Raw genomic sequence first — 15730 nt, forward strand, 5'->3', positions numbered from 1 at the left:
CAACCAGGTAGGCCTATTCCTAGCACTTTCAAAATGGATACAGACAGAACTTCAGATCGACTCTTTTGTACATTTTCTCTGAAGGGGCATTTAAAAATGTGGAGCTAAAGTTGTAAACCGTGATTGACCACACACTCCAGTACAGTAGGTGGCGGCATGCACCTTTAACGTTTGTTTGAGGACTGCCATCACATAATAATAGAAGAAGTCGTGTGTCTCTCTCTCCCCCGACTGTATTACAGACTACAGTGGCTTGAAATTACACTTTGCTTGGTTTAGTCACGGTCCAGCCATGAGTAATATACTACATATGTCAACGTGTGCGTGCTAATTTATCAGCTATAGAGTGAAAACTTTGTGCAAGATAAAGTTTTCTAGAAATCTATTTAGATTTGCGGTCAAATTTCAAACTAGCGTTCTACACGGAGTTATCTCGCACCCAGAATTAATCGGAACAAGAACCAGACACGAAGGAGACGAAATTAATGGGGAAGCACGCAGACTGCAACGTTAATGGTTTTGACTTCTGCAACAGTCATAACTGTCATTCGGAAAAATTTACTTCCCGGTAGCTACAACATTCAGAACGGACAACGTCCAGGTAAATGACTTTATGCTGTCAATCATTTAGAAGACCAGTTTAGACATATTGCCGTTTTCCGTGTTATAGCCGATACGCTATAAAGGCCCGGGGAAGTTGTGTAGTAATTCATAATTCAAAACCAGAGACGGACTTCAAAATGGATCAAATTGTTAGATGCAGATTACCTAAATATATTTGCACGCTCCTGCCTCTCTCCCTCGCTCTGTCTCTGCCTGCAAGTCTTCTGCGTGTAGAATATGCTGGCACAGTTGTCTTCGGGACAGTCTTTTATTTGTTTTATTTGTATTCGTATTTAACCAAGATTGCTAAGAACAAGTTCTTATTTACAATGACGGTTTTCAGGGGAACAGTGGGTTAACTGCTTTGTTCAGGGACAGAACGACCCCTCGGTTACTAGTCCAACGCTCTAACCACTAGGCTACCTGCCGCACCGTTTTACTGGCAGGTTGTCTTTTTGTTTTGCCTCATGAAATTACAGTAGGCTACCGGTAGCCTGTACGTTTTTCAGATGGAATTGAATGTTCCCCCTGCTACGGAATGTTTGTTTGTCTGTTAGGGTAGGCTACACTACGTTTAAACATAAATCGGACTCGAAACCTCCGGTGATATGAACGGACATCTTACTTGTCTGTAAAGGATTGCCGTTTCTGAAACGGGACTAAAATCCATCACAAGGCTATCAGAACTGTAAATCAAATAATGTCGAGATGCTGCGGGCAGCCTGCTTGTCTGCTGCCTGCGCGCAGACCACTCTCTCCTAAAACATTACTTTAAAGTTAGTTAAATACCGTGATTTCCCAAGACATGTAGTAGAAATTAAACACATCTAGCTACCAAACAACGGCATAAAAAACAACACAGCAGCACATCAATCAGCGACGTTTATTATATATATATTTTTTAAAGGCTGAGTATAATTCTACGGTATGAAATGGTACAGATCTAATGCACTTTTATTTCCTGAGAATTGATCAGCTGCATTCTCTCTGTAGAGGGTTGCGGTAGATATAACTTAACTGCCCGGTCCTAGCGGTTATACATATAAGGCCAATATTCGGCATTGTAAATTGACATGGAATTGTATGAATTTTCTTAGAATTTTAACTGAAAACCGTTAAAAAAATGGTATCTTAAACATTAAGCAAATTGTCAGTTTGTCTCATCCCTAGTACCCACTGTGCCACCATCAGGACACATTCTATACATTGGCCTAAGATAAGCTACCTCTGTACAGTTTACAACGCTTGCCAAATATCAGAACTCAAAATCAATATAATATGCTTTTGATGTATTTTGGACCATTTGAAGTTGACTACTTTATAAACGTCTTCTCCAGAACCGCTGGACCGATGTTGTGCATTCAGATGATATATACACATCTTAAAACCCAATATTTTCCAAGACTAGCTGAAACAATATGGCCAATGAGCTTGCAATAATGTTTTTTTCCTGTCCCAACAGCGTCACAATGTGGTCAAACTCAACCATACGTTTACAGGTTAGCTAGACTCATTCTTGAGCATGTGTGCCAAATTTCATAACTCTGAGTCAAACCGACCAAGAGAGATAAAAATGTGGCAGTTGTAACGCCACTGTGTGGTCTATGAAGTGTATACTCTTAACATAGTCTATTAGCTAGAAAGGTAAAGGTACACTATTTTGCCACCATAAAGGAATGTTTGCTGTTGTAAATCAAATTTTTCCAATGCTTCGTTCCTCTTTTTTTTTAGATTCTCCCTGACTGTGTAGCTTTTATTTGATTGTTATTTCTCAAAGATTGTATTATTTAAAAATGTATGTAGTTTTCTATCTGGTTTTGTTCATTTAAGGTTACACCGAAACTGTTTTTCCATCCCAAAAATTACCGCTTAGTCTGCCTGACTAAGAATGTTCTATACAGGAAAATCCCAGTAATAGTTCCAATGACTGTAATTTCCTCCAGATTAAAAGGATAGTTTGAGTCATTGTGCTAACGCTAGTTAGGATTGGTTTGTGAAATGACCTCTAACTGCCTACCTACTGAACGCAGAGAAATAAAAATGGTATCTGCAATGGTATTGTTTTCCAGCAAATTATATTAATTAAAAAAAAAAAATCACCAAAAATTTCCCCCAAAATATTTTCCCCAAACGTATTTTAAAAAGTGCGGCCCCCTGCAGTACCCCGGGACACCAGTTTTAAAACACCTACCCTAGTTCATTCAAGAATGAACCTAGTCTGATTTAATCAGGCTGTAATACACAAATAATTGGTATATACAGCCTGAGACGTGTGTGCAAAATCATGTTCCTTACAAGCCAGAATGTTGAATAAAATTCAATTTAAACTTACTCTACCGGTTCTCTGTGCTCAAAATTTGTCCCAAACATTTTACAAAGCCGATAGGTACAGTTAGTTTCATATTGGATGTGGATTGTTCTCCTCATCCTCCATTGATTCAGAATATAACATTTTCATTGTCATGGCATGCTTGGTTCAATAGATAATGACGTGAAAAAATATCCAATATAAAACTAACCGGCTCTCTTAAAAAGTTGGGTAAACAATCTTTAGTACCGTTACATCCCTACTATTCAGTAGCCTATATCCCCTGTATAGCCCCCGTCTCCTCTAATCTGCATAGCATGTGCTCCTAAATTCGCCGCTATTCTCACAGAACGGTCAAACAATAATACTGCGTGTGACCCTGGTTCTTTTGCTGTGTTTGTTCCGGACTGCGTTCTCCCCTGCAGCGAACCGCACCACCTTGTTTGAGCTAACCAAGGTGTGTTGTTCCGTGTTCTCCCAAGTGTGGATTGTGTTCACACCATTCCAAATGAACCAAACTAAGGGGGTAAACACACCAGAGTTTGGAAAAAACGCTCCAAAATAATTTGGTGTGAAAGCCCCCTAAGGGTGTTTTCACATATAGTCCTCTTTAAAATGAATTCTGTGGTAAAAACAAGCAAAATAACTATTCTCTTTGTATTCACAATGCCCTAAAAAAGGGAACTGGACCACAGACTTCAAGCGAATCGAACTCACGAGACGGTCTCAGTTCAGTTCGCTTTGGGGGGGTGTGTGAGTTCTGAGTTCCTTTGGAATGTTCACACTGCACAAAAATGTAAGCGAACTGCACTTGAGTTCACAAAAATGTAATGTTGGGTAAGCAGCATGCTCACAGTAGCTTTACGCAAGCTTTGCAACTTAGACATCCTGCTCATGAATATCACTGTCCATTGGTAGAACTGTTGTAGAACTCTAGTGTGAATATGCCGCATGCTAGCTGCATGATGTCCCTTTTGACATTGTCAGTTCAGAGGTCAGGAGTGTTTTTAGGAGTTGCAGACCCAGTAGAGTAGATGGAGCAAGCCTTGTGACATTAAGGCAGAGTAGACCGTACAGGACAGCCTACAGGATACAGTCTGGCTGCAGTGATAGTGGTTCTCCCCCAAAGCCCTGATAAGCCGGCATGGACAAACCAGGGTTATGTACGTAGTTCTGTGTGTGTGTGGTTGCGCCAGTGAGGGTGTGTTTGTGTGTAATCTAGAGAGTTAGAGGGGTGGCTGAGCAGGGTTTAGGGGATTGTTCGGGAGTGCTCCAGCCCTGCGTGTTTTTAGAGTTTCACCAAAACAGAGACCGCTGAAAGAATACTGAGCTAGGCTAATTGATATCAGCATGGAATGAGTCTGGCTGTGTCCCAAATGGCACCCTATCAAGCTCTGTCTCAATGCAGAATGAAATATTTATCCACTTTTTTTTATCCACTTTTCTACAAACCACGGTATGTATGCGAGTGGATTTGAGCTGTCGGCAATCTTGCTCATGGAGCAGTGCTTATGCACCACTCCAGCGCTCCACATCCTTTCCAACCACTCTGCGCTCACGGGGGGGGGACTTGAGCTCCAAATTTGCTCCATTCATTAAAATCACAATTTAACCAACATCTATTTTTTTTTTGACAACCGGGACCTACTATTTGGTTTTGAAGTATTGAAACCAAACCATATGATTGGAATGAAAAGTATTTTAATCAACATGAGAAGGTGAATGTAAGAGGTGCTCATTTCAAGTAGGCTACATGTCATATTAAACAGTATATACGGTGCATTCACAAAGTATTCAGGCTCCTTGACATTTTCCACATTTTGTTACGTTACAGCCTTATTCTAAAATCTATTCAATTCTTTTCCCCCTGCAATCTACACGCAATACCCCATAATGACAAAGCAAAATGTAGCTAATTTATTACAATATAAAAACAAAAATAGTATTCAGACTAGAGGTCGACCGATTAATCGGAATGGCCGATTTCAAGTTTTCTTAACAATCGGTAATCGACATTTTTGGACACCAATCATGGCCAATTACATTGCACTCCACGTGGAGACTGCGTGGCAGGCTGACTACCTGTTATGTGAGTGCAGCAAGGAGCCAAGGTATGGTGCTAGCTATCATTAAACACATCTTATAAAAAACAATCTTAACATAATCACTAGTTGACTACACATGACTAATTTATCTAGCTTGTCCTGCGTTGCATATAATCGTTGCGGTGCCTGTTTAATTAATCATTGAATCATAGCCTACTTCGCCAAACGGGTGATTTAACGAGCGCATTCGCAAAAAAATCTAACCATAAACATCAACGCCTTTCTTAAAATCAATACACAAGTATATATTTTTAAACCTGCATATTTAGTTAATATTGCCTGCTAACATGAATTTCTTTTAACTAGGGAAATTGTGTCACTTCTCTTGCGCTCTGTGCAACAGAGTCAGGGTATATGCAACAGTTTGGGCCGCCTGGCTCTTTGCGAACTCATTTGCCAGAATTATACGTTATTATGAAATAACATTGAAGGTTGTGCAATGTAACAGGAATATTTAGACTTATGGATGCCACCCGTTAGATAAAATACGGAACGGTTCCGTACTTCACTGAAATAATAAACGTTTTGTTTTCGAAATTATAGTTTCCGGATTTGACCATATTAATGACCTAAGGCTCGTATTTCTGTGTTATTATGTTATAATTAAGTCTATAATTTGATAGAGCAGTCTGAATGAGCGGTGGTAGGCAGCACCAGGCTCATAAGCATTCATTCAAACAGCACTTTCGTGTGTTTGCCAGCAGCTCTTCGCTGTGCTTCAAGCATTGAGCTGTTTATGACTTTAAGCCTATCAACTCCCGAGATTAGGCTGGTGTAACCGATGTGAAATGGATAGCTAGTTAACAGGGTGCGCGCTAATAGTGTTTCAATTGGAGACATCACTCGCTCTGAGACCTTGAAGTAGTTGTTCCCCTTGCTCTGCAAGGGCTGCGTCTTTTGTGGAGCGATGGGTAACGATGCTTCGAGGGTGGCTGTTGTCGATGTATTCCTGGTTCAAGCCCAGGTAGGGGCGAGGAGATGGAAGGAAGCTATACTGTTACACTGGAAATACTAAAGTGCCTATAAGAACATCCAATAGTCAAAGGTATAGGAAATACAAATGGTATAGAGAGAAATAGTCCTATATTTCCTATAATAACTACAACCTAAAACTTCTTAACTGGGAATATTGAAGAACTGGGAATATTGAACCACCAGCTTTCATATGTTCTGAGCAAGGAACTTAAACGTAAGCTTTTTTACATGGCACATATTGCACTTTTACTTTCTTCTCCAACACTTTGTTTTTGCATTATTGCAACTAAATTGAACATGTTTCATTGTTTATTTGAGGCTAAATTGATTTTATTGATGCATTATATTAAGTTAAAGTAAGTGTTCATTCAGTATTGTTGTAATTGTCATTATAAATAAATAAATTGTCTGATTAATCGGTATTGGCTTTTTTGGGGGGTTCTCCAATAATCGGTATCGGCGTTGAAAAAAATCATAATCGGTTGACCTCTAATTCAGACCCTTTACAATGGGACTTGAAATTGAGCTCAGGTGAATCCTTTCCATTTATCATCCTTGAAATGTTTCTTCAATTTCATTGGAGTCAACCTGTGGTAAATTCAATTGATTGGACATTATTTGGGAATGTGCACACACCTGTCTATATAAGACCCCACAGTGCATGTCAGAGAAAAAAACAAGCCATGTGGTCGACAGAATTGTCCCTAGCGCTCCGAGACAGGATTGTGTCGAGGCACAGATCTGTGCAGCATTGAAGGTCCCAAGAACACAGTGTCCTCCATTATTCTTAAATGTAAGAAACTTTGAACCACCAAGACTCTAACTAGAGCTGGACACCCGGCCAAACCGAGCAATTCGGGGGAGACGGGCCTTGGTCAGGGAGTTGACAAAGAACCCGATGGTCACTCTGAAAGAGCTCCAGAGTTCCTCTGTGGAGATGGGAGACCCTTCCAGAAGGACAACCATCTCTACAGCTCTCTACCAATCAGGCCTTTATGGTAGTGAGACCAGACGGAAGCCACTCTTCAGTAAAATACAGCCCGCTTGGAGTTTGCCCAATGGCACCGAAAGGACTCTGACCATGAGAACCAAGATTCTCTGGTCTGATGAAACCAAGATTGAATTCTTTGGCCAGAATGCCAAGTGTCACATCTGGAGGAAACCAGGCACCATCCCTACGGTGATGCATGGTGGTGGTAGCATCATGCTGTGGGGATGTTTTTCAGTGGCAGGGATGGGAGACTAGTCACATGAATGGAGCCAAGTATAGAGATCCTTGATGAAAACCTGCTCAGGACCTCAGACTGGGGCCAAGGTTCACCTTCCAACAGGATAATGACCCTAAGCACACAACCAAGACATCGCAGGAATGGCTTCGGGACAAGTCTCTGAATGTCCTTGAGTGGCCCAGCCAGAGGCAGAGCTCCCCATCCAACCTGACAGAGCTTTGGAGAATCTGCAGAGAAGAATGGGAGAAACTCCCCAAATACAGGTGTGCCAAGCTTGTAGCGTAATACCAAGAAGACTCAAGGCTGTAATTGCTGCCAAAGATTCTTCAACAAAGTACTGAGTAAAGGGCCTGAAAATTTGCAGTACCAGTCAAAAGTTTGGACACACTTCCTCATTCATTGTAGAATAATAGTGAAGATATCAAAAAAATGAAATAACATGCATGGAATCATCTAGTAACCAAATAATTTATTAAACAAATAAAAATATATATTTTAGGTTTCTTCAAGGTAGCCATCCGTTTCCTTGATGACAGCTTTGTACACTCTTGGCATTCTCTCAACCAGCTTCGTCTGGAATGCTTTTCCAACAGTCTTGAAGGATTTTCCACATGCTGAGCACTTGTTGGCTGCTTTTCCTTCACTCTGCGGTCCAACTCATCCCAAACCATCTCAATTGGGTTGAGGTCGGGTGATTGTGGAGGCCAGGTCATCTGATGCAGCACTCCATCACTTCTTACACACTCTGGAGGTGCTTTGGGTCATTGTCCTGTTGAAAAACAATTGGTAGTCTGTCGTGGAAATTCAGTACTGAGAGAGACTTGGTCAGTTCTTCAAACAATCATCTTTATTTAATATCGATGAATATTTAATATTATGAATTATTGCAGTAATGAGACCGTCAGCCCAACATTCTTGTTCTAACTGTTAGGCTGAGAGCCTTTACAGACGATGCACAGCTTTTATATTGCGCATACCAAGATTGCTTAGTCAGTCATTTCTAACCTTCCCATAAGCCACCTTGGTTTTCTACGTAGGATGGTGTTTGACTTAGTTCCCCAGATGCCAGGAATATGAGACAATGAAGCATTGTTCGACTCCTCTGTAACCCAGTTACAATCACCCTACATTCTGTCACTGGAATGCCATCTGTAGGTTTTATCACCAGGTCAATCAATTGCCAGCTCCAGCTATCTCTAGTAAAACCCATGTCCACGACAACCAGACTAGCTGCAGGAAGCTAGAGTGGACACCATAAAACTCAGCATTAGCAGGACCGAAATATCTTACTCTTTGTTAAGTAAATAATTGTTACATATCCAAACAAATAAGGTCAATACATAATTTACCCCTCAAGTCCCACTATGCCTTGAATTCTAAATAAGTCAGTGTCACCAGCAAAACACCACCACCTCCATGCTTCACGGTGGGAACCACACATGCGGAGTAAATCCGTTCACTTACTGTGCGTCTCACAAAGACACGGAGGTTCGAACCAAAAATCTCAAATTTGGACTCATCAGCCCAAAGGTCAGATTTCCACTGATCTAATGTCCAATGCTTGTGTTTCTTGGCCCAAGCAAGTCTCTAATTTATTATTAATGTCCTTTAGTAGTGGTTTCTTTGCAGCAAATCGACCATGAATGCCTGATTCACGCAGTCTCCTCTGAACAGTTGATTTTACAATGTTTGTTACTTGAACTCTGAATTTATTTGGGCTGCAATTTCTAAGGCTGGTAATTCTAATGAACTTATCCTCTGCAGCAGAGGTAACTCTGGGTCTTCTTTTCCTGTAGCGGTCCTCGTGAGAGCCAGTTTCATCATAATGCTTGATGATTTTTGCGATTGCACTTGAAGAAACTTTCAAAGTTCTTGAAATGTTCCATATTGATTGACCTTCATGTCTTACAGCAATGATAGACTGTCATTTCTCTTTGAATATTTAAGCTGTTCTTGCCATAATATGGACTTGGTCTTTTACCAAATAGGGCTATCTTCTGTATACCACCCCTACCTTGTCACAACACAACTGATTGATTGGTTAAAATGCATTAAGAAGGAAGGAAACTCTACAAATGAACTTTTAACAAGGGACGCCTGTTAATTGAAATGCATTCCAGATGACAACCTCATGAAGCTGGTTGAGAGTGCCAAGAGGGTGCAAAGCTGTCAAGGCAAAGGGTGGCTGGCTACTTTGAAGAATCTAAAATATATTTTTACTTTTTGTTTGTTTACTACATGATTCCGTATGTGTTATTTCATTGATTTGATGTCTTCATTATTATTCTATAAAAGCCCTTGAAAGTGTTGGTGTGTCCTAACCATTGACTGGTACTGTATGTAAATGTGATATTTCATGAAAAATTTGTAAACCTGTTTTTGCTTCATTATGGGGTATTGAGTGTAGATTGAGGGGGGGGGGACATTTGAATACATTTTAGAGTAAGGCTGTAATGTCACAATTTTGAAAAAGTCAAAGGGGTCTGAATTTTCCGAATGCACTGTAAACATTCTAAATGTTTCCGTAGCTAGACAGGGAGCCTAAGAAGGAACCAAAATGAATTATTTAGGCAATATTATTTCAAGTCTATAGTGTACAAAGAAATACATTGTGAAGCGTTTGCGGGTGTGACGGACTAGGTTGGTAAGGAGTCGGGACATTAGGCGCTCAGCTTTTTTGTGTGTTTTTGTAGAATTTTTACCCCCCTTTTTTCTCCCCAATTTCGTGGTATTCAATTGTTTAGTAGCTACCATCTTGTCTCATTGCTACAACTCCCGTATGGGCTCGGGAGAGACGAAGGTCGAAAGTCATGCGTCCTCCGATACACAACCCAACCAAGCTGCACTGCTTCTTAACACAGCGCCATCCAATCCGGAAGCCAGCCGCACCAATGTGTCGGCAGAAACACCGTGCACCTGGTGACCTTGGTTAGCGCGCACTGCCTAGGTAAATAAATAAAGGTTAAGAACAAATTCTTATTGACATTGACGGCCTACCAAAAGGCCTCCTGCGGGGACGGGCTGGGATTAAAAATCTAATAAAAATATTGAACTAAACACACAACACTACATAAAAAGAGACCTAAGACGACAACCTATTAAGTCGGCAACACAACATAACATGGTGGCACCACAACATGGTAGAAACATGATTGGTCACAGACAACATCACAAAGGGAAGGAAGGTAGAGACAACCATACGTCACGCAATACAGCCACAACTGCCAGTAAGAGTGTCCATTATTGAGACTTTGAATGAAGAGATTGAGAACTGTCCAGTTTGAGTGTTTCTTGCAGCTCGTTCCAGTCGCTAGCTGCAGCAAACTGGAAACGACCCAAAGATGTGAGTGCTTTGGGGACCTTTAACAGCATGTGACTGGCAGAACGGGTGTTGTATGGGGAGGATGAGGGCTGCAGTAGATATCTCAGATGGGGGAAGTGAGTCCTAAGAGGGTTCTATAGGTAGGCTTAGGTTTTTAGGCAAAAATAACCCCATTTTAAAAGTGAAAGCTCCTTGAAAGTTGGAATATGCCAGGTCTATTTGTCCAAAGTCAATTATGGCCTATTGTATAGATAATTTAACAAAAATGAAATTAATGCTACAATAACACTTAATTAGCTACCCACCTCGTTCCTTTCTTTTAGCTTGTAAGTATCCTACACCGTCATGCTTTGGGGATATGTGTAACGGCGTTCTTCGCTTATACAAAATAACAAACTGACCGTGAAACCTAATTACAGCCTATCTTTTTTTAATAAAAATAGTTTATTATCTTCAATACCATTCATTCTTTACAACTCATAATTTACATACATACACAAATAATGGTATTTTAAATAAACTAATTAAACTAAAACATAAACCAAACAAAACCTCAGGGGAGCATCTTCCCTCCCCGTTACCCTACAAAATACCTCTCCCTATCTCCCCGTCCCTAATCTATCCTCTTACAAATCTAAATGACACCCAGCCCTAAACCCCCCTTCCACCTCTCCCGAGCAGCATGCTGCCCCCACTTCCTCTCCTCCCTCTTCATCCTCCCCCTCAAATCTCCTTCCACCCTCCTCACTATCCCTTCCACCCCCCAATCTTTCCCTGTCTTCACCATGTTCTGCCTTGCTTCCCACAGCCCCCGTTTAAAGAGACTCATGAGAAGCCAGAGCAGAAACCTGTCCCTATCCGTCCCTCTCGCTCTCCCTACACCCCTCTCTAACCTGGCCCACGTCAATACAAAATCCCCTTTACCAAACCTAACAACACCCGTGCCCTAGCCCATACTACTCCGGCAAAGGCACAGTCCCAAAAGACATGGCGCACAGTCTCCTCCCTGCCACAAGAGGATCTTAGACAGGTGGGGGATTGCACCAAATTATACCGGTACAAGATGGAACGTGCCGGCAAACACTTATGAAGGCTCAACCAATTCAGGTCCTTGAGCCTGTTATCCAGACCCCGCGCCTGCACTCCCTCCCAGACCACTTCCGAGATGCCCACTACAGGCGCCGGACTCCCTGCCTTTCTGACCTCCTCGTACAGGTGCCTGTGATCTAAACCTACTGGGCAACTTCAACCTCAGGGTGCGCACGCAGCCACTTGGCCGCATGACCAAAGTGCCACGGCAGCTGTTCCGCCTGAGGACCCATGTTAGACCACACCATTATGCTTCTCGCCTGATACGAGAAAAACACCCGCAGGAGGTAACCGGACGGGTGTATCACTGGCTGAGCAAGCTCCGTTAACAAGAAGGAAACAAAAATTGAGTCCAGCTTGAGGGGGAAATGTGGTACCCCCTACCTCCCTCCCCGATGGGACAGATCATGCGTGCCCTGGCGACCCACTCGCACCTGCCACTCCACATAAACTGAAACACAAGCCTCACTAGAGGCCTCCTCAGACAAGCCGGCAATGGGTAGATGTATGCCAAATACAAAAGAGACGGCAACACATCCACCTTTAGGACCAGGACTTTGCCCATAAAAGACAAATACCTAGCTTTCCACATTGCTAGCTTCCTCTGTACCACTGCGATACGCATGTTCCAGTTTAGCGTCGCTGAGCCGGAGGTCTCAAAATGGACCCCGAGAATCCTCAGGGCCCCCTCACAGAGAGATAACCCCCCAGGCACATCCGTTCTACCGCGCCATCTTCCGAAAAACTTGACAGAAGACTTTGCATGGTTCAGAACTGCTCCCGACGCTCGGGTGAAATCCCCAAAGATGGCAAGGGACCTTGTCAGGCACGAGTCCTTGCACAACAGCAAGGAAGTGTCGTCGGCGTACTGCGTCATCTTAACACGCAGCCCACCACTTCCAGGGATCAGCAAACCTTCCACCCCTGTGTCTGCCCTAATGGCAGCCCCCAGAGGCTCCATGTACAGAACGAAGAGGAGAGCCGAGAGTGGGCACCCCTGCCTGACCCCAGACGAGAGGTCAAAAACATCACCCAAGTGACTATTTACACTAACTCGGCACCCCGCTCCGACATATAATGTACGAATCCATCCTATAAACTTCTCCCCAAATCCTAATCGACCTAACACTCTGAATAAAAAGGATCTATTCACGCGATCGAAGGCTTTCGCCTGATCTAGCGCTGCTACCATTAAAGGCAGTCCTCTATCTTCAACCCAAGCGATGGAGTCCCTGATTAACTGTAGGTTCCATCTAATAGAGCGGCCCTCTACCCCGCACGTCTGATCCTCATGAACGACGTAGGGAAGGGCTGTGCGCAACCGGTCTGCTAAAACCTTTGCAAGTAGCTTGTAATCTACACACAGCATGGTCAACGGCCGCCAGTTGCCAAGGTCTGTTACTTCCCCCTTCTTATATAAAAGTGACAGCACACCAACAGCCATTGATCCCCCCGGGACCCCCGTCTCAAGGATGGCCTTCAAGACTTCGAGGACCACTGGTCCAAGTATACCCCAAAACTTGAGATAAAACTCAGCCGGCAGCCCATCTATCCCAGGCACCTTCCCTTTTCCCATCCTCCTAAGAGCGCTCTCAACCTCTTCTAGTGAGATCTGGGCCTCCATCACTTCTCTAATGTCCTCCGGCAACCGCCTGGACAAGTGTTCTAAAAACACATTTCCCTGCTCTACATCTATTTCCCTTTCCTTAAATAAACATTGGAAATGATCAGTTGTCACCCTGACCATATCCTCTGGTTCTCTAACTATACTACCATTTTCTTCCCTAACACCATGCATTACCTTCCTACTCTGTCTTGCCCTAACCAACTTAAAGAACATAGCAGAACAAGTCTCATTATGTTCTAGAAAGCCACTATGCGCTCGCTCAAGGAAAGCTCGAGCCTTCCGCTCCTGCAACTCCCTGAGCTGCGCCTTTAGGGTTGCGGATCTCTCCCAGTCAAACGACCCGCCGAGGTTGCCTGCCTCGTATTCGAGTTCAATTAACCTCTGGATACGATCCACCTCCCTCCTCTCCTCCCTTTTTTTTCCTCTTGCAATACCCTATTATAAAAGCCCTAATCCTCACCTTAACTAATTCCCACCACTCTAACACCCCTCGCACATGGACCGGAGGCCCTCAAGCCTCCAAAAGAAACCATAAAACCCGTCAACAAAAGCCCGCTCCTCCAGCACATCCCGATCTAGCTTCCAGTACCCTCTACCAAAGAGGCAGACTGGCGACCCCACCTGCAGGAGCACCCCGTCGTGATCCGAAAGAAAACAGGCAACAGCCGCCAGACAACTTACCCAAAGACCTGGGTACAAAAATATAGTCGAGCCTCCGCTCAACCCCTGGAGTTACGCCATGTAGGACCGTCCATTTTCGGAGTAGTGTGCAGACCACCATCTACCAGACCATGGCAAGCCATTAGCCTGGCAATGGCGCCCGCACTGCTATCCCCCTCTTCCTAAATCTGTATTAAAATCCCCCTATCACTAATTTCCTATTTGTGACACACAGGGGCGTCAGACAGTCCACCATCTCCCTCTGTCTGCCACCACCTGTGGCCCATACACCACCACTAATCTAAATTTACAATCCCTTATCGTGACATCCACCCCTATAACCCTCCCCTGCATTACCACGAAAGAATCCTCCACTTTTACCTCCCTGTGCCCACACAAAATCCCTACCCCGATGAGTGCACCCCCAACACCCCAAACCGACTCCCCTTGTCCCATTCCCTCTTAAACCTAATAACATCCCCTCCATCCCTCAGGTGAACCTCCTGTAAAAAAAAAATCAAACCCCACACCCTCCAAATAACTAAAAACCGCCCTCCTCTTAACAAAATCCCTTAAACCCCTTACATTTAAACTAACAAAAGTAAAATTAGACTCCATGAAAAATAAATACATGTAATACACTCAAATTCTAAACCCAGACAGAAAAAAACATAAAACAGGAGACTCACCCGATGCTCCCCTGCTCCATATCTACCGGTGAGAACACCATCCGTAATCCCGACATCCCCCTCTTCCTCCATCACACCCTCCCAGGATGCAGGAATAGTGTTTGGCTCCGGAGTGCCCTGCACCCTGGGTCTACCACCACAATCATCCCCCTCCCCAGTGTTGCAGCTGGTTTGGAAAAAAATTGGGAGGCTGAGTCCCCAAACAAAAACTCCCCACCTCCTCTTGTACCCAGTCCTGAGTCTTGTTATGTGTGTCCCCACCCAACAGAAGTTGAGGGCCTGGGGAAACCAGCAGCAATCCAGAGGTTTCTCCCGCCCCATCACTCTCTTGGCCATCCCTTCCCCTCACTGTCGGCCAATCGCCCCCTCCTCTTCATACTCTTCTTTGGTGATGGCGGCAGTGAAGAGATACCACCCTCCCCCCGCCAGCTCCTCCACCATACCCCTCATCTCTTCCACCATGGCACTTTCCCCCAGTCCACTTTCTCTTCCACCGTCTCCTTCTCCACCACTCCTCCCTCGCTTTCTTCTCTCTCATGCTCCTCCACTCGGTTGCCTTCTTCCGCCGCTTTTTCTGGTTCTCCTACTCCCGTGCCTTCCGTTTCCTTCTCTCTTCCATCCGCCGCTTCTGGCTCCTCCTCCTTCCTTGTGGCCTTCCCCTCTGGACCTGAACTCTGGTCATGAGGCGTGCTTCCTTCCCCTCTTCTTCCCCCATCCCCGCTCCTGCTCCCCCCAGCCGCAGACGCATATGACCTCTGACGGGCCGGGCACCCCTCCACAGGTGTGCTGACGAGCCACACCCATGGCACGTCTTAGGCTTGTCACAATCCCTCGCCTCGTGATCCTCAGATGCACAAAATCTGCATTTTCTTGCACTGCATGAGGCGAATATGTGACCATAGGCCATACAGCGTCTGCAAAATGGGGGCTGACGTGCATAATACAACGTCCCCTGTCAGCCCCTAGGAGAACATAGCAGGAGGATGGAGGTAGCCACCGTGTCCCCTTGGGTCCTCTCTGAGGAGGGCCTGGAAGCCTCTCCTCCCATTCCAAAACCCAAGGGAGTCTTTGAGGTGCCTTGCTGAGGAGACGTTATCCATGTATCTCCCCAGAAAAGCCCTCA

The 15730-nt window shown here is 44.2% G+C and overlaps 1 protein-coding gene across 2 annotated transcripts in view; it reads left to right on the forward strand.

The window, feature by feature from the left end:
• Positions 1-232: 232 nt before the first annotated feature.
• LOC115105905 (tyrosine-protein kinase JAK2-like) overlaps positions 233-15730 on the forward strand; it is a 79647-nt gene continuing 64149 nt past the window's right edge. The window contains exon 1 of one of the 2 annotated variants that reach the window (XM_029628397.2): positions 233-601. The gene's annotated coding sequence lies outside the window, so the exon portion shown is untranslated. The remainder of the gene's footprint in view (positions 602-15730) is intronic. The other variant, XM_029628406.2, reaches the window with a different exon arrangement.

Source organism: Oncorhynchus nerka, linkage group LG4 (assembly GCF_034236695.1).
Source record: "Oncorhynchus nerka isolate Pitt River linkage group LG4, Oner_Uvic_2.0, whole genome shotgun sequence".
In the NCBI taxonomy this organism is placed as follows: domain Eukaryota; kingdom Metazoa; phylum Chordata; class Actinopteri; order Salmoniformes; family Salmonidae; genus Oncorhynchus; species Oncorhynchus nerka.